At 37.9% G+C, this 21,976-nt stretch overlaps 1 protein-coding gene and 1 pseudogene across 1 annotated transcript in view; one reads left to right on the forward strand and one right to left on the reverse strand.

Annotated features, from left to right (window-relative positions):
* The window catches only part of LOC143660039 (uncharacterized), a 141,288-nt gene that overhangs the window by 41,038 nt on the left and 78,274 nt on the right, over positions 1–21,976 (forward strand). The window lies entirely within an intron of this gene.
* Positions 1,595–8,170, reverse strand: LOC143659961 (zinc finger protein 423 pseudogene; annotated as a pseudogene).

Raw genomic sequence — 21,976 nt, forward strand, 5'->3', positions numbered from 1 at the left:
CCTACACTCTCTAGATGGGTCCCTGGTCCAGTTAGTCCTGAAGCCTAGCCCAGCCTCTCCAGAACATCAGATGGTTCCATCTCCCTACCCCATATTAGTGACAGACCCTTCCAATATGAAAAATTTAGAATTGCCATAGCCCAAACACCCCTAAAGAGAAGGATGGAAAGATCAAAGGTGATGGTGGAGTTATACAGAAAAGATAGGATTTAACAAATGAATATGAATGCTGAATCATCAAATTGATATCTCTTTTAGTCTCCAGTATTTTAGAGCAGCTAGAAATAAAAACCTAAAATTGTGAAATTGTCACCCATGTCAAACTCTGAAATATGTTCTACCACTAATTGTGGTGCTGTGCTTTGAAATTTATAGCTTTTTTGTATCTATGCTATTTTTCACAAAAAAGAAGGAAAAAAATTGATTGTGATGATAAAAAAATATTTAGGCCTTATAACCTCCTGTATTCTGGAGCAGCTAGAAGGAAAAATTTGAGGATCGTATGGTAGCCCATGACAAACTCTGGGATGTGTCCTGTAACTACTTGTTGAAGAGTGCTTTGAAAACTATTGCTTTTTTATTTCTTTGCTTTGTATATATGTTATACTGTACAATTAAAAAAGTTAAAATAATAGTATCTACAATCTATGCTTCTATGCACACTATACTTCCAATTATATTGTTCTTGTCACAGACTGCATTTTATACTTGTGTACCCAATAACACAGATGTATGTGTTTTTTTTTTTTTGTTACTTATATTTTAGATCATGTAAGAAATAAAGTGGAGTTACAAACCAAAAATACAATAATACTGGTATTTATATTTACCATGTAGTTACCTTTGTTTTGGATCTTTATTTCTTCATACAGGTCAATTTGTTGTCTAGTGTCCTACCTTTCATCCTGAAATATTCCTTTTTGCTTTTCTTTTAGGGCAAGAAATGATGACAAACTCCCTCAGCTTTTGTGCATGTAGTAATGTCTTGATTTCTTCCTCTTTTTTCCTTGCATGGAATCCCTTTCTTGAACTTTACTAGTTACTGCATTCAGATTAAGTCACATTTAAAAGCAGACCAATCAGTTGAGCTGAATCTGATTTTATTTCATTATATAGTTTTAATCACTATCCAGTGAACTGGCAAATCTAATCAAAGCATTACTCTTTAATTATAAAATTAAAAGGAAATATTCAGTATTGGGAAGCTAAGCAATTACATAATGTTGCACAATTACCTAGAATTGCAATTATAAAGTGCTTAATCAAAGGAGGGAAAAAGGGGAAAAAAAACAATGGAGAAAACCACGTTAATCTTTAAAAAAAGAACTATCAGTATAATATATGAAGGAACAAAGAGCAATAACCTCAAAAAGCAGATTTCTCTAACTCTAGAAATGTAGTCTGTGGCAGAAATTTTAAAGGCACACTAGCTGTAACAGGGCAAAAGAAATCTCTGCCATTAATATTCACTTCCAGCTGTTTATAATAGCACCTTTGGCTACATCACACTTTGATTGGATACAGTGTTCAAACGGCCCTCCTCATAGCATCTCCAGCAAGGCTTTTGTGGAGAAGCATCCTGTTGAGTGGTCCTTCACTGTGTTTGTTGAATCATCATGTAGTTCTGCAGCTCAGTCTGAAAGGAGATCTTCTATGGTCACTGAGCAGTTGTAGATCTTATCCTGTTGCCTGTGCTTGGCAAAGTGTGCTGCTGCAACTTGCTGACTTGGACAAAGACTGTGAAACACTCAGGGCATTTGAAGGTGCCACCCATACTTGTGCTTGATGAGGTGACTGAGGAAAATATCATCTTGCACAGCTTATACTTATGGTTGTTGCATTCCTCAATCATGTAGTTAGCAACATAGATTTGGATCTCTGTCATTCGCAAAGGTCATCTGCATTGGTATATCTTTTTCTGGAGCACTGGAGGTGTCTGAGTGCCTTTCCAGGGCCTATTACAATATGGCATATAGTTGCTTTGATTCACCTACATATGGTTCTCCAGATTGTCAGCATTCTTGAACTTAACACTACACTCAGGGCAGTGGAGGATGGCACATCACTAGTTAGTGGTCTGGGGCAGAACCAGACCACCCACTTGTCTGTTGGCAATACAGGTCATGTAGCCAACACAGTGGCCATATGGGAGCCTGTTTATCACCAGCTCCTGCTTGCCACAGAACTCCTCGAGGCACAACATGCACGCATAAAACTTCTGTAGTCCCTGATCATTGGGGGATGATGCCCCTAGTTGCCTGCCAGTTTCTAGATGTGGAAGTTACAGTGGATCTTAAACTCAAGCTTGGAGATACCATCTGCATGCAGACCGTGCAGCAGAAGCCTGAGTGAGTTGCACAGGTTGTGGTGCATCTGGCAGTGCTGGATGAACTCCTTTTTACTCTTTGGGGGCATCTTGCAGATGTGGTAGGTACTTGTGACCAGGCTTTTGCTGTGGGCCACCTTGCGTTTGATGAGCATCAGCAGTGAGGGCAAAGGCTTGCTGTAGATGGGGCTCATGTAGTGCTTGGCAGGGCCCTGGTTCATTTACAGATGCTCCTGAAGCCTGATATCTGAGAAAGAAATCCATAAGCAAATGTTGCACCAGTGGCTGCTCATGATGAACCTAGTCTTTCTGTGTGAGCTGTTGTTTTTGCCCACCTGGATATTGTGGTCCTGTGGCTGATGGTTCTGCCACAGCACCTCCATGGTGTAGGCTACTTTGCAGATGTCATTAGAGCTATACATGGGTTCTAATGCATCTATGTCATATTCGGTGGCTTTGTGGCTGTTGGGCTGCTCAGGGTGCTTCAATAGTATGCCTTGAGGCTCAACCTGCTCAGCTTCTTGGGGGCAGCAGACCCTTCAGTTCTCAGTAGTGGCATCCAACACAGTGTTTTTCCTTCAAATGCTTCCCCCATATGATGATGGCACAGAAGGCCTTGCTGCAGAACTTGCAGTTGTACTTCTTTTTTTTTTTTTTTTTATTTTTTTTTATTAATCAAAAAAAGAAAAGAAATTAACACAACATTTAGAAATCATTCCATTCTACACATGCACTCAGTAATTCTTAGTATCATCACATAGATGTATGATCATCATTTCTTAGTACATTTGCATCGATTTAGGAAAAGAACTAGCAAAACAGCAGAAAAAGATATAGAATGTTAATATAGAGAATAGAATTAAAATAATAATACTAATAAAAAATATATATATATAAAAAGGAAAAAGAAAAAAACAAAAACAAAAGATACAAACACACAAACAAACAAACAAAAAACTATATTTCAGGTGCAGCTTCATTCAGTGTTCCAACCTAGTTACATTACACTTAGGTATTATTGTGCTGTCCATTTTTGAGTTTTGTATCTAGTCCTGTTGCACAGTCTGTATCCCTTCAGCTCCAATTACCCATTATCTTACCCTGTTTCTAACTCCTGCTGGTCTCTGTTACCAATGATATATTCCAAGCTGATTCTCGAATGTCGGTTCACATCAGTGGGACCATACAGTATTTGTCCTTTAGTTTTGGGCTAGACTCACTCAGCATAATGTTCTCTAGGTCCATCCATGTTATTACATGCTTCATAAGTTTAGTCTGTCTTAAAGCTGCATAATATTCCATCATAGGTATACGCCACAGTTTGTTTAGCCACTCGTCTGTTGATGGACATTTTGGCTGTTTCCATCTCTTTGCAATTGTAGATAATGCTGCTATAAACACTGGTGTGCAAATGTCCGTCTGTGTCTTTGCCCTTAAGTCCTTCGAATAGATACCTAGCAGTGGTATTGCTGGGTCGTAATCCATTCTGCCATTCTATGTCTTTTGATTGGGAAATTCAGTCCATTAACTTTTAGTGTTATTACTGTTTGGATAATATTTTCCTCTACCATTTTGGCTTTTGTATTATATGTATCATATCTGATTTTCCTTCTTTCTACACTTTACTCCATACCTCTCTCTTCTGTCTTTTCGTATCTGACTGTAGTGCTCCCTTTAGTATTTCTTACAGAGCTGGTCTCTTGGTCACAAATTCTCTCAGTGACTTTTTGTCTATAAATGTTTTAATTTCTCCTTCATTTTTGAAGGACAATTTTGCTGGATATAGAAGCCTTGGTTGGAAGTTTTTCTCTTTTAGTAATTTAAATATATCATCCCACTGTCTTCTAGCCTCCATGGTTTCTGCTGAGAAATCTACACATAGTCTTATTGGGTTTCCCTTGTATGTGACAGATTGTTTTTCTCTTGCTGCTTTCAAGATCCTCTCTTTCTCTTTGACCTCTGACATTCTAACTAGTAAATGTCTTGGAGAACGCCTATTTGAGTCTATTCTCTTTGGGGTGCGCTGCACTTCTTGGATCTGTATATTTAGGTTTTTCATAAGAGTTGGGAAATTTTCAGTGGTAATTTCTTCCATTAGTTTTTCTCCTCCTTTTCCCTTCTCTTCTCCTTCTGGGACACCCACAACATGTATATTTGTGCACTTCATATTGTCATTCAGTTCCCTGATTCCCTGCTCAAGTTTTTCCATTCTTTTCCCTATAGTTTCTGTTTCTTTTTGGAATTCAGATGTTCCATCCTCCAGTTCACTAATTGTAGCTTCTGTCTCTTTAGATCTACCATTGTAGGTATCCATTGTTTTTTCCATTTTTTCTTCTTTGTCCTTCACTCCCATAAGTTCTGTGATTTGTTTTTTCAGATTTTCTATTTCTTCTTTTTGTTCAGCCCATGTCTTCTTCATGTCCTCCCTCAATTTATTGATTTGGTTTTTGAAGAGTTTTTCCATTTCTGTTCGTATATTCAGCATTAGTTGTCTCAGCTCCTGTATCTCATTTGAACTATTGGTTTATTCCTTTGACTGGGCCATATCTTCAATTTTCCGAGCGTCATCCATTATTTTCTGCTGGTGTCTGGGCATTTGATCAGATTTCCCTGGGTGTGGGACCCAGCTGGTTGAAAGGTTTTTCTGTGGAATCTCTGGGCTCTGTTTTTCTTTTCCTGCCAGTAGGTGGCTCTTGTGGCGGTCGTCTGTCTGCGGGGCAGTCGGCCCGGGAAACCGCGCATGGAGGCGGAGGTCATTGGCCGCTGCGGCTTGGGGGAGTGCCGGTCCAAATTGCCCAGCTGGCCTTAGACACCAAGTGTGACGGGAGGGCCCCGCTATCCAACGTTCCCAGTCAGACCGGGGAGCCACGTGCGTGGAGGGGACCCCAGTCGCCAGCTGCCCCGGCCGGGAAAACGTGCACCCCTCGGGTATCTCACCGCAGCGGATTCTCCCTGCCCGTTCAGCCGTTCCAGAATGGGGTACGCTGTCTTTTTGGTCTCTGTCGTGACTCCGGGAGCTGTTTCGTATTGTTTCTGTTTCTTTAGTTGCTTTTCTGGTGGAGGAACTAAGACCTGCGCGTCTTACTAAGCTGCCATCTTCTCCGGAAGTCGCAGTTGTACTTCTTGATATAGCACTGCAGCTCTATCTCAGTGCTGAAGGTCTCAACACAGAAGATGCTCTTGTGGTTTTTAACCAAGTTGCCCTGGTGACTGTGGAAGTTGCAGGTCATGAAATGGTATATCTTCTTGTTGTGCTTCACCACCAGTGCACCTGGATGGACACTTTGGAGTCAAAAACTTCCTGGCATGACATGCATAGATACAGCATGAAGGTGTGCATATCCACCAGGTGCTTCTGCAGGTTGTCCACTGATAATAAATGCTTATCACAGCTCTTAAACTCATAGTTGGTCAACTTGGTTGTGCAATGTACTGTTAGGTGCTGCAGGAGAGACTCCTGGGAATCAGAGTTTTCTTTGTATTGTGGGCATGCTGCTTCTGCAGGAGCAGCTCCATATTCAACTTCAGGTGGGTCTGGAAGCTTTGAAGTCAGGAAACTTGAATTTGCACTGATTGCAGAAATAGTCACCATTGTAGTTGGAGTTGGTACCCAGCGAGAGCTGCTGCCACTTTATGGAAGACACCTCCACATCAGACTAATAGGGCTCTGCTTTGCCATGAACTTCCTGTGGTCGTTAGATTGTGCTTGTGGTTCTCTCTTATGCCTGATGAAACTCAGGGTGGAGCCAGAGATGGACAAGTTGGTGTAGTAGGGGCAGGAGTAGAACTCCACAGATTATGTGAGCTGCATGACCAGGGACTTGAGCTTGGCATTGCCAGTGCTACAGTGGGCCTGCTGGAAGTGCTTGGTGAGGGAGGATTAAGTGAAGAGTCCCAAGGAGCTTCAAGTGCTCCATCTGCAAATGTGGCTTCTTCTCTAGAAGACAGTATTGCTGCTATAAGGTGAGTCAGCGTTGGGGTTGCAGTGAAAGATGTGCATGTGTTATTGTGGGCTTTTGATATTGGTAAACATCTTGGGGTTGTAGTTGGTGTAGAAGGCAGAAACATTGCTGAATAGCATCATGCGTAAGTATGGCTCTTGTGTAGGTTGTAGAGTATGGAGCGCAGGCAGATGTGGCATGTGTGGCTTTGCTGGGGCTTGTCTGCATGTATAGTCTTGAGGTTGATCTCCAGCATGGCCAGGCTGTGAAAGTCCCACTTGGAGCACCTGTGGACAACCTTGGGCCAGACCCACCTATCACCCCACATCTTTTATCCCTGCAGAAGCTTCAGAGTGCTGTCTCCACTAGGTGCTGGAATCAATTGTGGCACTGATCATGGAGGCCACACAGCCCAGCACCGGGTTGGAGCTGAGGCTGTGGTTGCTTGAATCAGGCTGCCAGTGGCTGTCCAGATGGCAGTAGACCCCCACCAAAGAAATTGCTCAGGGCATATGGTGTTCTCATGCTTGTTAGCTTGGGCTTCATGGATGTGAGGGAGAAGTGTAACTGAGAAGTTAGGATTTAAGGGATGATTGTGATTACTGAATCATTATATAGATATTCCTTTCTACTTCCACAGAGGGAAATATGTAAAATCTCTGAACTGTAATCCAGCAGCCTTGATCTGTGATAATAATTGTACAGTCATTATCTTGTGCCCTTGTGATTTTAAAAACCTTGTAACTGACCCTCATTCGTACCCATCTTATCCAATTTTTCAACTTTAGAGTCTTATGATCACTAAAGACAGCCCTAGTGTTTGTTAATGAAGAGCCTTGGGTCAGCCCAGAACTAGCCCATCCCAGTTCAAAATTTATCTTGATAACCTAAGCTGGATCTAACAAAAATGGGCCTGAATGATATGAGCAATAGCTTAGACTTTAACCTATAAGTCACCTATACCTCATTATAGCACTAAAATCCATGCCTGTTAGCATATTAAGGTGCCATTTTCTTACATCCGTTCTATGACTAAGTATAATCAATTTGCACACATTTGATAATTAGGTCACCTCTAATTACATCATCTGGAGTCATTGTGCTCATTATCCTAAAACCTGCCTATCTTTTGATACTATAAAACTATCAGAATTACTGGCAGTTCAGGGAGACAGAGTTTTGGGCTTATAGGTCATCTGTTCTCTATTTCATGCCTGGCAATAAATTCTTTCTCTTTGAAACCCCAGTGTCTCAGGAATTGGTCATTGAGCACATCAGGCAGGAAATCCACTGTCTTTGTCTGGTAACAGCAGCATGTCCTTGTCACCAAAGACTTTGGGGCCAGTGAGTGCACTGCAGGACCACCTTCTTGGAGAGCTGGGAATGGTACATGAGTACATGCTTCTCCAGCTCCTCCATCTGATTGAAGAGGTCCTTGCAGCAGTTGACATGAAGTTGTCCTTCTTGGTCTCTGACATGGTCAGGTGCTCCTTGTTTTTCTTGTGGGTGTGCATGTGGCTCTGTAGAGAGCTGGTAGAGGAGAAGCTGCACTTGCAGATGGAATATTTGAAGGGCTTTTTGGAGCCGTGGTTCTTCAGGAGGATTTTCAGGTGATCCTGCAGTGCGAAGGCTGCCTCATGCTGTGGCATTGGTATTTCTTATTGCCTATTTGCAGTTCAATGTGCCCGTTGTGGCTTTGCTTGTACTTGAAGAGGTGGCTGCAATAGGTACCCTTGTATGGCAGCTTGTTGCTGTGGATTTGCTCATGCCTTTTCAGGTGGCTCGGGTGAATGAAGGACTTATTGCAGAATTGGCAAAGGAAGTGCAGGCCCATGCCCTCTTCTTTCTCCCCAAGCCTGAGATACCACCCATCTCTGATCATCTCCATAGATGACGCAAAATCCTTTCTGAAGGGAGATGAAGGTGCCCAGGAGAGCTGTAGTTTGTCATCACCATCTCCAAAGCAGCAGGGACCCCAGTAGTGAGGTCCACTAGAGACTTGAAGTCCTGCTAACAGTGATTGTAGGTGTAAATTGACTCATCCTCTATGTCTTAATCATTCTCATTTATCTCCTCTTAACTTGACACACGGTTTCTGTCTTCCAGCACCTGGCTGGTTTTATCACACTCTGGCTCTCCTTCTAGGTCTCCTGAAGCTAATGCAGAGGATTCCCAGGTCGTTGAGAAGTCTGAGGCCTCCCCCTCTTCAATATTTACCAATCACAGCTTCACCTGCTTCTGCTGCCCTCCCATACATCTCTTCTCTCCCTTCTCCTCTGCAGGCCTGTCAGAAACTTCTTTTTTTGCAGCTCATCTATGGATCATAGGTCTGGGGTGTCCTCTGGGGGTGGGGCAATGCCAGGACCTTTCCTATTGCCAGGGGCTCCTAATCCTAGCAATAGGGAGCCTGGAGACTACTTGGTAGAGCTAAATAATGAAAGAAAGATAGAAAAAAAGTCACCCCTTCTTCCTACCATCCCTGCTGCCACCCTTCCCTCCTCCTCCTCCACTCCCTACTCACTTTTTTTTAATAGTTCAACTTATGCAGGTAAGTTTAATGGGATCAATTAGGAAAAAATACATATAGGAGATGCTTTACACAGAATAATATATCCTTTCCATGTTGACTATTTTAACAGGGCTTTAAAATGAGTGGTTATTATTCAGCCTTCTGAATTAAAATTGTTCTGGAAACAGACCAAATACATAATAAATAATTTTCTGATAATACATACTGTGTTCAATGTATTTTTCCTCACTAACAATTCAAACTTCAGTAAGTTGCACAGAATTGGCAATGAACAACATGCAATAAAGCAGCATTTTCACCAATCCTTAAATATACATCTACAAATGCATTGCCTTAGATAACTTGTGTCTCTAATGTTCACTGAATAAACTTGTGCCTTTAGCATACCTGAGAAGTAATCAAGAGAGTTTACTCTATTAAAAAATATATATTGTGTATGTTTACAGACTTTGTGACCACCTACATTTTATTTCATGTAAGAGTCACTTATTGTAAATCGTACAAACATTTTTACCATTTGTACATACCAAGAAAAAAAATGGGTGTCCATTATGAGACAATGGAGTAAAAATTTTTTGATTTTCAAATAATTCTATACCACAACATTTTGCTGAAAATGAAGTGATTTTTTATCTATAAATAAAAGATTCTCTGAATGATTTTGAGGATATATTACAAATTTTGTTTTAAAAAAGATTTAAATTTAAAAGAGGTGTTACATTAACCAGACACTCCAGAACACAATGTGGAGGTACAACAATTATGTGATGACTCCTTAATACTCTAAGAGGATAAAGATCTTTTTCAAATACAGAAAGAAATTAGGTCTTTCTACAATGCTAACCCTAAGATCTATTTTCCTTTACAGACTACAATAGTATTGTCAGTTTCATATACTTTTACTTTATAAAGAACTCCCACAGGAAGAAATTTCTGAAGGTTTTAAAACCCAGATATATGCAGCCACATTTTTTGTCATGCTCACAATATCAGTGAAGTATGGAACATCCAGATCTGTATTCTTGTGATCAAGGGGCTTCATAATTGCCTCCTCCATATATTCTTTGATGGTTTGAAGTTCATAACCAACTCTGTAACAGGATCAATTTTTGTAATTGTACCCATGGCCATTTGGATTGTTGCATTTCCCAAACAGTTTCAAGTTTTCTTCATTTCTCAGAGATTTTCCATCTCCCTATACCATATTAGTGACAGACCCTTCCAATATGAAAAATTTAGAATGGCCATAGCCCAAACACCCCTAAAGAGAGGGATGTATGTGAGGGTGATGGTGGGGTTATACAGAGAAGATACGATTTAACAAGTGAATATGAATGCTGAATCATTAAATTGATTATCTCTTTTAGTCTCCAGTATTTTAGAGCAGCTAGAAGTAAAAACCTAAAATTGTGGAATTGTAACCCATGTCAAAGTCTGAAATATGTTCTACAGTTAATGGTGGTGCTGTGCTTGAAATTTATAGCTTTTTTTTGTATAAATGTTATTTTTCACTAAAAAAGAAGGGAAAAAAGTCGATTGTGATGATAAAAAATATTCAAGCCTTCTAATCTCCTATATTCTGGAGCAACTAGAAGGAAAAATTTGAGAGGATCATTTGGTAGCCCATGACAGACTCTGGGATCTTCCCTGTAACTGCTTGTTGAAGAGTGCTTTGAAAACTATTGCTTTTTTATTTTTTACCTTTCTATATATGTTATACCACACAATAGAAAAAGTTAAAAATTGAAATATATATATTCCTTCTAGCTCTCAGTGTTTACGAGCAGCAGAAGGAATAATCTGAGTTGGTGGAAAAGTAGCTGATGACAAGTCTGGGATCTGTTTAGTAAGTAGTTTTTGAAGTGTGCTTTGAAAATTATTGCTTTTTTCTTTCTTTACTTAGTATATATGTCATATTTTAGACCAATAGTGGAGATTAAATGGAGAATAAAATGCTAAATTAAATCATGAGTCATCAGAAGGTAGGGAGGAAGGTACAGAACAAATGGAAAAGATAGAAAATAGGTAGCAAGAGAGTAGATTTTAACCCAGGTATATCAGTAATCACCTTAAATGACATTGGTCTGAACACACCAGTTAAGATACAGAGTTATCAAATTGGTTAAAAGAATAAGCTCCAACTAAATGGTAAATGAAATAAGCTCCTACGCAGATTGAACAAGAATAAAAGACAGAAAAATAATTGCTAATATTAGAAATGAAAGATGGGACATCACACTTGCCTACAGATCTTGAAAGGAGAATGACATTATACTGCAAAGAACTCTATCTATGCCCATAAATTCAATGAAATGGATAAATTTGTTGAAACACAAACTATCAAGAGTCACTCAATAATAAATAGCTTGAATAATTTCACTGATGAAATTAATTTTGTGGTTAAATACCTTCCAAAAAGGAAAACTCCAGGTCATAATGCTTTTACTGATTAAATACCAAATATTTAAGGAAGAATTATACCACTTCTATACAGACTCTTCCAGAAAATGGAAAAGATGGTGCACATAGCTCGTTTTATTAGGCCAGACTCACTTTGATACAAAACCAGACTAAGACATTACAATAGAAGTAAACTACTCTACAGTACTTCTGATGAGTTTAGAAACAAAATTCCTCAATTATGTATTGGTAAATTGAACCTAGCAATAAATAAAAGAAACAATATATCACAACCAGTGGGATTCAAGTTGAGAATACAAGATGAATTTCAAATTCATCATTTGTAAATCAGTCATTTTAATTCACTATATTAAGAAATTAAAGAAGAAACATGTGACAGTTTGAAAGGATTTATGTAACCTAGAAAAGGTATGTGCTAATCCTAATCAATCTTATGGGAGCATCCGTTTCTCTTAATCCCTATTCAGTAATGTGGGTTGGAAACTTGATTAGGTTATCTCCACAGAGATGTGATTCACCCAATTGTGGGTATGAACTTTTGTTTAGAGGGAGATGTGACTCCACCCATTCCAGGTGGGTCTTGATAACTTTACTGGAATCCTTTAAAAGAGGAAGCATTTTGGAAAAGGCTTGAGATTCTGAGAAAGCAGAGAATGATTACAGAATAATGAGAGCCATGAAGGTGAGAGCCCATGCCACCAGAAACCTTTGGAGATGAAGAAGGAATACATCCCTGGGGGAGCTTCATGAAACAAGAAACCAGGAGAGAAAGCTTGTGGAGGTTGCCATGTTCACCTTGTGCCTTTCCAGTTGAGAGAGAAACTCTGAACTTTATCAGCCTTTCTTGAGTGAAGGTAACCTCTTGTTGGTGCCTTAATTTGGACATTTTTATAGACTTGCTTTAATTGGGACATTTTCGTGGCCTTAGAACTGTAAATTTGCAACTTATTCAATTACCCTTTTTAAAAGCTGTTCTGTTTCTGGTATATTGTATTATGGTAGCTAGCAAACTAGAACAAAACATAATCATCTTAAAATACAGAAAAAGCATTTGACTTAATTCAGCATCCATTCATGAAAATTACTCTCAGCAAACTAATAGTATAATGAAAATCTTTTACTGACAGCTATAAATATCATCTCTTGTATTTAATGGTTAAATTAAAAGATTAATTTACCTCTCATGATTGTGAACAAAGCAAGGATGTCCTCTCACAACTGTTGTTCAGAATTGTAGTGGAAGTCCTAGCCAGTGCTATAAGGCAAGAAAAAGGCGTAAGTGGCATAGAAGTTAGAATGGAAGAAATGAATCTTTCTGTTTGCAAACAACATGATTATCTAATTAGAAAATCCCAAAGAATCTACAAAAAGACCACTAGAACTAATAAGTGAGTTTATCATGGTTGCATGATACAAGGTCAGCACACAAAAGTCAATTATTTTTATATATCCATGAGAAACGATTGGAATTTGAAATAAAATTATAAACTCCATTTCCTTCAAAAATGAAATTCTTAGATGAAAATGTAACAAAATATAATGTGCCCTGTATGCTGAAAACTAAAGAAAACCTGATGAAAGATATTCTTTAAATATCTAAATAAATGGAGAAAAATATTATGTTCATAGATTGGAAAACTCATGTTGTCATTTTTTTTTCATATTTGATCAATAGATTCAGTGTAATCCCAATCAAATTCATAGCAGTCTTTTTTGTAGGTAACAAAAAATTGATTCTAAAATTTATAAGGAAAGGCAAAGGACTAGTAAAGTCAAAAGTTCTGAAATGTAGACCAAGAGGACTCAAACTATCCAACTTCAAGATTTATTATATCATTACAACAATAGTCATGACAATGTGGTATTCGTTGGTGAAAGGATCAACACATAGATCAGTGGAACAAAATAGAGAGCTTAGAAATAGATCCACATAAATACAGTCATTTTTTGGGGGGGCACAGTATTGAAAAGCAGTTCAATAGAGAAAGGTTAGTCTTTTCCACAAATGGTGCTGATTTGAGGCCCATGTGCAAACAAAAAAAGAAAACGTCTCACGCATACATACTTCATGCCCTTAAAAAAATTAACTCAAAATGGAACATAGATACAAATGTAATACCTAAGACTATAAAGACTTCTAGAAAAAACCATATAAGGAAATGAAAGTATGCATGGCCTTGTATGACACAGGGGGATCCATAAAAGAAAACATTAATAGATTTAACTTTATAAGAATGAAAAAAAATTGCTCTATGAAAGAATGGAAAGGCAAACCACAGACTGGGAGAAAATATTTGCAGCTTGCATATCTGATAAAAGTCTTGTATCTTGAATATGATAAGTGTGGTCTATACTCATTATTCATGGATTTTAAATTGCAAATTCAACTACTCACTAAAATTTATTTGTTACCAAAAAATTTCACTGTCATCGGCAGACTTGTATAAAGCAGAAAAAGATTTGAGTCACCTGATACACATGTTCCTAGAGAGATCAAACTAGGTGACTCTTTGTTTTCTTGTATCAGCCCTCATACCATAAACAAGTGGTCCCTTCAGGGTATATTTAGTGTACATTTTTCACATTTTTCTATTTTTGTTGGTGATTTGGTCCCAAGAGTAGTGTTGAATTGCTGTCTAGTGTTCCTCAGTGCAAGAAGGCTGTGATATGCATTTTGGAGAAACTTTAGATAAACTAAGTTTAAGCAGAGGTTATAGTGCCATTTGCTGTGAATTTAATATTAATTAATCAACACTTTATTTAATAAGCTGCAATTACCCACCTCTTCAATGTGATTTATGATTCAGCATGCTGACATTCATGTTCAGAGGCTTTGTTCAACTTGCTCTAAAATATTCTAAAGGCAGTGGTACTGTTTCTAAATGGAGCTACGCAAGGCCAGTCTCTAAAAGACTGCTGAAACAAAGAATTTCCTAGGGAACCACTGATGCAAACTTGAGGAGGAATCAGAAGATAAACAGAAATACACATAACACAAAGTTATATGATGATGGTGTGCTAGTTTTGAATTTATTGTATTACCAGAAAAGCTATGTTTTAATCCTGATCTGATCTTGTGGGGGGCAGTTGTGCTTTTAATCCTGATTCAATATTTTAGGGCAGAAACTTTGGATTAGATTATCTCTGTGAAGGTGTGGCACACTCAATTGTGGGTGTGGTCTTTGGTTAGATGGAGATGTGACTCCACCCATTCAGGGTGGGTCTTAATTAATTTACTGGAGTCCTTTAAAAGAAGAAACATTTTGGAGAAAGTGCAGATCCGAACACTTGGAGAACAGTTGGTTCAGAACTGACAGAGCCCCAAAAAACAGGCCTTTTGGAGGTGCAGAAAGAAAACATCCCCCAGGAAGTGGTTTGAAGAAGCCCAGAGAGAATGCTTGCAAACATTGCCATGTGCCTTCCCAGCTGACAGAAGTGTTCAGAAGCCAAAGGCCCCAGCAGGCTCCAGCCATGTGCCTTCCCAGCCAACAGAGTTGTTCAGAACAGCATCACCCTTTCTTGAGTGAAGGTAACCTCTTATTAGTGCCTTAATTTGGACATTTCCATAGCCTTAGAACTGTAAACTTGCAACTTAATAAATTTCATTTTTAAAAGTTGTTCCATTTCTAGCAACATTAAAAAACTATATAACAGATGGGTTGAGGAAATGTGACCATGGGCTTGTAGGAACCTAATCATGTATTTCCCTAGGGGGCAATGGGTCAGTATTCCCTAGTTGTGTAATCTACAACTTTGTAGAACTTAACTACCACAAATAATGTGAATCAACTGTACTCTTAAAATTCCACTGCAAGAAGATAACCTAATTTTTAAAATGAGCAAAAGAAATTGAACAGATACTTCATCAAACAAGCATATGAAAAGAGGCTCGATAACAGTCATAAGGGAAATGCAATTTAAAACTACAATGAGATACCACTACATAAACTAGAGTGGCTAAACACTCACATAAACACATTAGTTTTCTGTTGTTGCTATAAATAATTACTGCAAACTTAGCAACTTAGAAAAAATGTCCATTTATTATCTCACAATTCTCCTAGGTCAGAAGTCTGGCCACAGCATGGCTTTGCTGGTTGTCTGCTTAGAGTCTCACAAGCCCCAAATTAAGGTGTCAGCAGGACTGCATTCCTTTCTGGAAGCTCTGGGCCTCTGTTTCCATACTCATTCAGATTGTTGGTAGATTTCATTTCCATGTGGCTATAGAACTCTTTCTTTGATGGCTGTCAGCCAGTATCATTCTCAGTGTTTAGAAGCTGCCTTCATTCCCTGACTCACAGACACCTTCACCTTCAAAACTGTCAGTCGCAGATTGAGAGTCTGTCACACTTTGAAATTCTTTGCTTTCCTCTTCTGCCACATCTGTGCTGCCTCTTCTGATATCATAGCTGGGAAAGGATCTCTGCTCACAGGCTGAGATTGGACCTACTCAAATAACTTGGAACACTTGACTCACTCTTTCAAGGCTCCCTAGCATTAATTATGTCTGCAGACTTTTCGTAGCAGTATCTACATTAGTGTTTAATTTAATAACTAGAAGATGGGACTATTGTGTGTGCGTGTGTGTGTGTGTGTGCTGGTTTGAAAGGATTATGTTCCCTAGAAAAGTCATATTTTAATCCTGATCTATCTTGTGGAGTCAGCCATTTCTTTTAATCCCCATTCAGTACTGTAGTTTGGAAACTTGATTACATTATCTCTATGGAGATGTGACACACCCAATTATGGGTATTAACCTTTGATTAGAGGGAGATGTGACTTCACCCATTCCTGGTGGGTCTTGGTTAGTTTACTAGAATACTTTAAAAGAGGAAACATTTTGGAAAAAACATTGTGAAAAGAGAGCCACAAGAACCACGAGAGCCCACAGAGCCAGAGACCTTTGGAAATGAAGAAGGGGAAAATGCCCCTGGGGGAGCTTCATGAAACAAGAAGCCTGGAGAGAAAGCTAGCAGATGTCACCATGTTCACCATATGCCTTTCCAGTTGAGAAAAAAACCCTGAACATCTTTGGCCTTCTTGAACCAAGGTGTCTCTCCCTGGATGCCTTAGATTGGACATTTCTATAGCCTTGGTTTAATTTGGACATTTTCACTGCCTTCGAACTGTAAACTAGCAATTCAATAAATTCCACTTTTTAAAAGTCATTCCATTTCTTGTATATTGCATTCTAGCAGCTTGCAAACAAGCACAGGGGGACATCTTTAGAATTCTGCTTAATACACTGACACTACCAAGTGTTGGTGGGGCTGCAGAGCAACAATATTTCTCATACTTTCATTGTAAGAATGCAAAATAGTACCACCACTTTGGAAAATGGTTTGGTAGTTTCTTAGGAAGTTAAAAAACATACTACCCGCATACAACTCATCAATCTTAATTCTATATATGTATCTAAGTGAATTGAAGACTTACGTTCACACACAAACCTGTTTTAGTTTGTAAAACCTGCCAGAATGCAATATAACAGAAATAGAAAACAAATTAATGATTGCCAGTGACTGGGTATGGGGAAAGCATTGACTACAAAGGACTTGCACCCTGGAAATTTTGTGATGATGAAACTATTCTGTATGTTATTGTCGTAGTGGATACATGACATTAAATTTGTGAAAAATAATAAAATTGTAGAACAAAGTAATTTTACTATTTATAAATTTTTTAAAATTTAACCAGCGCAGTGGTAGAACCCAAGATAGGGGCAAAATGTGATAAATAAATCAAGCTGTGTTGGAAATGTATGGCATAACCACAATGAAGGTTGCAGGAAGGAAATGAGCTGACTTAAGTAACTTTGAAAAATGATGTTTTAACTAGATACTATATGGCTAAAGTCCAAGTAATTATACAAAAACTGTATTCTAGTTGGTATAATTTTTATCATAGGAGGGATGATTTAGGAATTCTGAGCCTACTACGTTTGTGTACTAGGGTTGAACTATTAAGTAAATATATTGTAGATGTTGAGGGCGAGGTTTCTTATTAGAGAAAGAAGTTACAAATAAGCAAAGGAGAAATGCTAAAATGAACCCTCTGGTGCTGGATTGGAGTTGAAGATGATAGTTTGAACTCTTGTTAATTTTAATTTGTATACAGATAGTAGATTCAGAAATAAATATAAATATGTGCTTTTACATGGGAAGATGTACTCTCAGTTTTAGGAGAGAAATGAGTTTGCAACAAACTGAGGTGATGTAAAGAGAAATAGCTGAGGGGAGGGAGAGGAAAGGACATTGCAGTAGAGAGCGGTAATGAATCAACAGCTACACCTGAGAATATTCGGTTATCTAGTTTCAAATGCACATGTTACGTAACATTTTTACTTCTCCTCATTGGGTCCTTCCAGATTTTGGGTCCTATACAATTTTTTTTTTTATTAATTAAAAAAAGAATTAACAAAACAATTAGAAATCATTCCAATCTACATGTACAATCAGTAATTCTTAATAACATCACATAGTTGCATATTCATCATTTCTTAGTACATTTGCATCGATTTAGAAAAAGAAATAAAAAGACAACAGAATAAGAATTAAAACAATAATAGAAAGAAAAAAAAACAAAAACAAAAAACCTATACCTCACATGCAGCTTCATTCAGTGTTTTAACATAATTGCATTACAATTGGGTAGTATTGTGCTGTCCATTTCTGAGTTTTTATATCCAGTCCCGTTGTACAGTCTGTATCCCTTCATCTCCAATTATCCCTTCTCTTTTTTTTTTTTTTTTAATTAACGGAAAAAAAGAAATTAACCCAACATTTAGAGATCATACCATTCTACACATGCAATCATTAATTCTTAACATCATCACATAGATGCATGATCATCATTTCTTAGTACATTTGCATTGGTTTAGAAGAACTAGCAACATACCCGAAAAAGATATAGAATGTTAATATAGAGAAAAAAATAAAAGTAATAATAGTAAAATCAAAACAAAACAAAAACCTATAGCTCAGATGCAGCTTCATTCAGTGTTTTAACATGATTACTTTACAATTAGGTATTATTGTGCTGTCCATTTTTGAATTTTTGTATCTAGTCCTGTTGCACAGTCTGTATCCCTTCAGCTTCAATTACCCATTGTCTTACCCTGTTTCTAACTCCTGCTGAACTCTGTTACCAATGACATATTTCAAGTTTATTCTCGAATGTCCGTTCACATCAGTGGGACCATACAGTATTTGTCCTTTAGTTTTTGGCTGGATTCACTCAGCATAATATTCTCTAGGTCCATCCATGTTATTACATGCTTCATAAGTTTATCTTGTCTTAAAGCTGCATAATATTCCATCGTATGTATATACCACAGTTTGTTTAGCCACTCTTCTGTTGATGGAGATTTTGGCTGTTTCCATCTCTTTGCAATTGTAAATAATGCTGCTATAAACATTGGTGTGCAAATGTCCGTTTGTGTCTTTGCCCTTAAGTCCTTTGAGTAGATACCTAGCAATGGTATTGCTGGGTCGTATGGCAATTCTATATTCAGCTTTTTGAGGAACCGCCAAACTGCCTTCCACAGTGGTTGCACCCTTTGACATTCCCACCAACAGTGGATAAGTGTGCCTCTTTCTCCGCATCCTCTCCAGCACTTGTCATTTTCTGTTTTGTTGATAATGGCCATTCTGGTGGGTGTGAGATGATATCTCATTGTGGTTTTGATTTGCATTTCTCTAATGGCCAGGGACATTGAGCATCTCTTCATGTGCCTCTTGGCCATCCGTATTTCCTCTTCTGAGAGGTGTCTGTTCAAGTCTTTTTCCCATTTTGTAATTGGGTTGGCTGTCTTTTTGTTGTTGAGATGAACAATCTCTTTATAAATTCTGGATACTAGACCTTTATCTGATATATCATTTCCAAATATTGTCTCCCATTGTGAAGGCTGTCTTTCTACTTTCTTGATGAAGTTCTTTGATGCACAAAAGTGTTTAATTTTGAGGAGTTCCCATTTATTTATTTCCTTCTTCAGTGCTCTTGCTTTAGGTTTAAGGTCCATAAAATTGCCTCCAGTTGTAAGATCCATAAGATATCTCCCAACATTTTCCTCTAACTGTTTTATGGTCTTAGACCTAATGTTTAGATCTTTGATCCATTTTGAGTTAACTTTTGTATAGGGTGTGAGAGATGGGTCTTCTTTCATTCTTTTGCATATGGATATCCAGTTTTCTAGGCACCATTTATTGAAGAGACTGCTCTGTCCCAGGTGAGTTGGCTTGACTGCCTTATCAAAGATCAAATGTCCATAGATGAGAGGGTCTATATCTGCGCACTCTATTCGATTCCATTGGTCGATATATCTATCTTTATGCCAATACCATGCTGTTTTGACCACTGTGGCTTCATAATATGCCTTAAAGTCAGGCAGCGCGAGACCTCCAGCTTCGTTTTTTTTCCTCAAGATGTTTTTAGCAATTCGGGGCACCCTGCCCTTGCAGATAAATTTGCTTATTGGTTTTTCTATTTCTGAAAAATAAGTTGTTGGGATTTTGATTGGTATTGCATTGAATCTGTAAATCAATTTAGGTAGGATTGACATCTTAACTATATTTAGTCTTCCAATCCATGAACACGGTATGCCCTTCCATCTATTTAGGTCTTCTGTGATTTCTTTTAGCAGTTTTTTGTAGTTTTCTTTATATAGGTTTTTTGTCTCTTTAGTTAAATTTATTCCTAGGTATTTTATTCTTTTAGTTGCAATTGTAAATGGGATTCGTTTCTTGATTTCCCCCTCAGCTTGTTCATTACTAGTGTATAGAAATGCTACAGATTTTTGAATGTTGATCTTGTAACCTGCTACTTTGCTGTACTCATTTATTAGCTCTAGTAGTTTTGTTGTGGATTTTTCCGGGTTTTCGACGTATAGTATCATATCGTCTGCAAACAGTGATAGTTTTACTTCTTCCTTTCCAATTTTGATGCCTTGTATTTCTTTTTCTTGTCTAATTGCTCTGGCTAGAACCTCCAACACAATGTTGAATAATAGTGGTGATAGTGGACATCCTTGTCTTGTTCCTGATCTTAGGGGGAAAGTTTTCAATTTTTCCCCATTGAGGATGATATTAGCTGTGGGTTTTTCATATATTCCCTCTATCATTTTAAGGAAGTTCCCTTGTATTCCTATCCTTTGAAGTGTTTTCAACAGGAAAGGATGTTGAATCTTGTCAAATGCCTTCTCTGCATCAATTGAGATGATCATGTGATTTTTCTGCTTTGATTTGTTGATATGGTGTATTACATTAATTGATTTTCTTATGTTGAACCATCCTTGCATACCTGGGATGAATCCTACTTGGTCATGATGTATAATTCTTTTAATGTGTTGTTGGATACGATTTGCTAGAATTTTATTGAGGATTTTTGCATCTGTATTCATTAGAGAGATTGGTCTGTAGTTTTCTTTTTTTGTAATATCTTTGCCTGGTTTTGGTATGAGGGTGATGTTGGCTTCATAGAATGAATTAGGTAGTTTTCCCTCCACTTCGATTTTTTTGAAGAGTTTGAAGAGAATTGGTACTAATTCTTTCTGGAACGTTTGGTAGAATTCACATGTGAAGCCATCTGGTCCTGGACTTTTCTTTTTAGGAAGCTTTTGAATGACTAATTCAATTTCTTTACTTGTGATTGGTTTGTTGAGGTCATCTATGTCTTCTTGAGTCAAAGTTGGTTGTTCATGTCTTTCCAGGAACCCGTCCATTTCCTCTAAATTGTTGTATTTATTAGCGTAAAGTTGTTCATAGTATCCTGTTATTACCTCCTTTATTTCTGTGAGGTCAGTAGTTATGTCTCCTCTTCCATTTCTGATCTTATTTATTTGCATCCTCTCTCTTCTTCTTTTTGTCAATCTTGCTAAGGGCCCATCAATCTTATTGATTTTCTCATAGAACCAACTTCTGGCCTTATTGATTTTCTCTATTGTTTTCATGTTTTCAATTTCATTTATTTGTGCTCTAATCTTTGTTATTTCTTTCCTTTTGCTTGCTTTGGGGTTAGCTTGCTGTTCTTTCTCCAGTTCTTCCAAATGGATAGTTAATTCCTGAATTTTTGCCTTTTCTTCTTTTCTGATATAGGCATTTAGAGCAATAAATTTCCCTCTTAGCACTGCCTTTGCTGCGTCCCATAAGTTTTGATATGTTGTGTTTTCATTTTCATTCGCCTCGAGGTATTTGCTAATTTCTCTTGCAATTTCTTCTTTGACCCAGTCGTTGTTTAGGAGTGTGTTGTTGAGCCTCCACGTATTTGTGAATTTTCTGGCACTCTGCCTATTATTGATTTCCAACATCATTCCTTTATGGTCCGAGAAAGTGTTGTGTAAGATTTCAATCTTTTTAAATTTGTTGAGACTTGCTTTGTGACCCAGCATATGGTCTATCTTTGAGAATGATCCATGAGCACTTGAGAAAAAGGTGTATCCTGCTGTTGTGGGATGTAATGTCCTATAAATGTCTATTAAGTCTAGTTCATTTATAGTAATATTCAGATTCTCTATTTCTTTGTTGATCCTCTGTCTAGATGTTCTGTCCCTTGATGAGAGTGGTGAGTTGAAGTCTCCAACTATTATGGTATATGAGTCTATTTCCCTTTTCAGTGTTTGTAGTATATTCCTCACGTATTTTGGGGCATTCTGATTCGGTGCGTAAATATTTATGATTGTTATGTCTTCTTGTTTAATTGTTCCTTTTATTAGTATATAGTGTCCTTCTTTGTCTCTTTTAACTGTTTTACATTTGAAGTCTA

This window comes from Tamandua tetradactyla, chromosome 16 (genome assembly GCF_023851605.1).
Source record: "Tamandua tetradactyla isolate mTamTet1 chromosome 16, mTamTet1.pri, whole genome shotgun sequence".
Taxonomy (NCBI): Eukaryota; Metazoa; Chordata; class Mammalia; order Pilosa; family Myrmecophagidae; genus Tamandua; species Tamandua tetradactyla.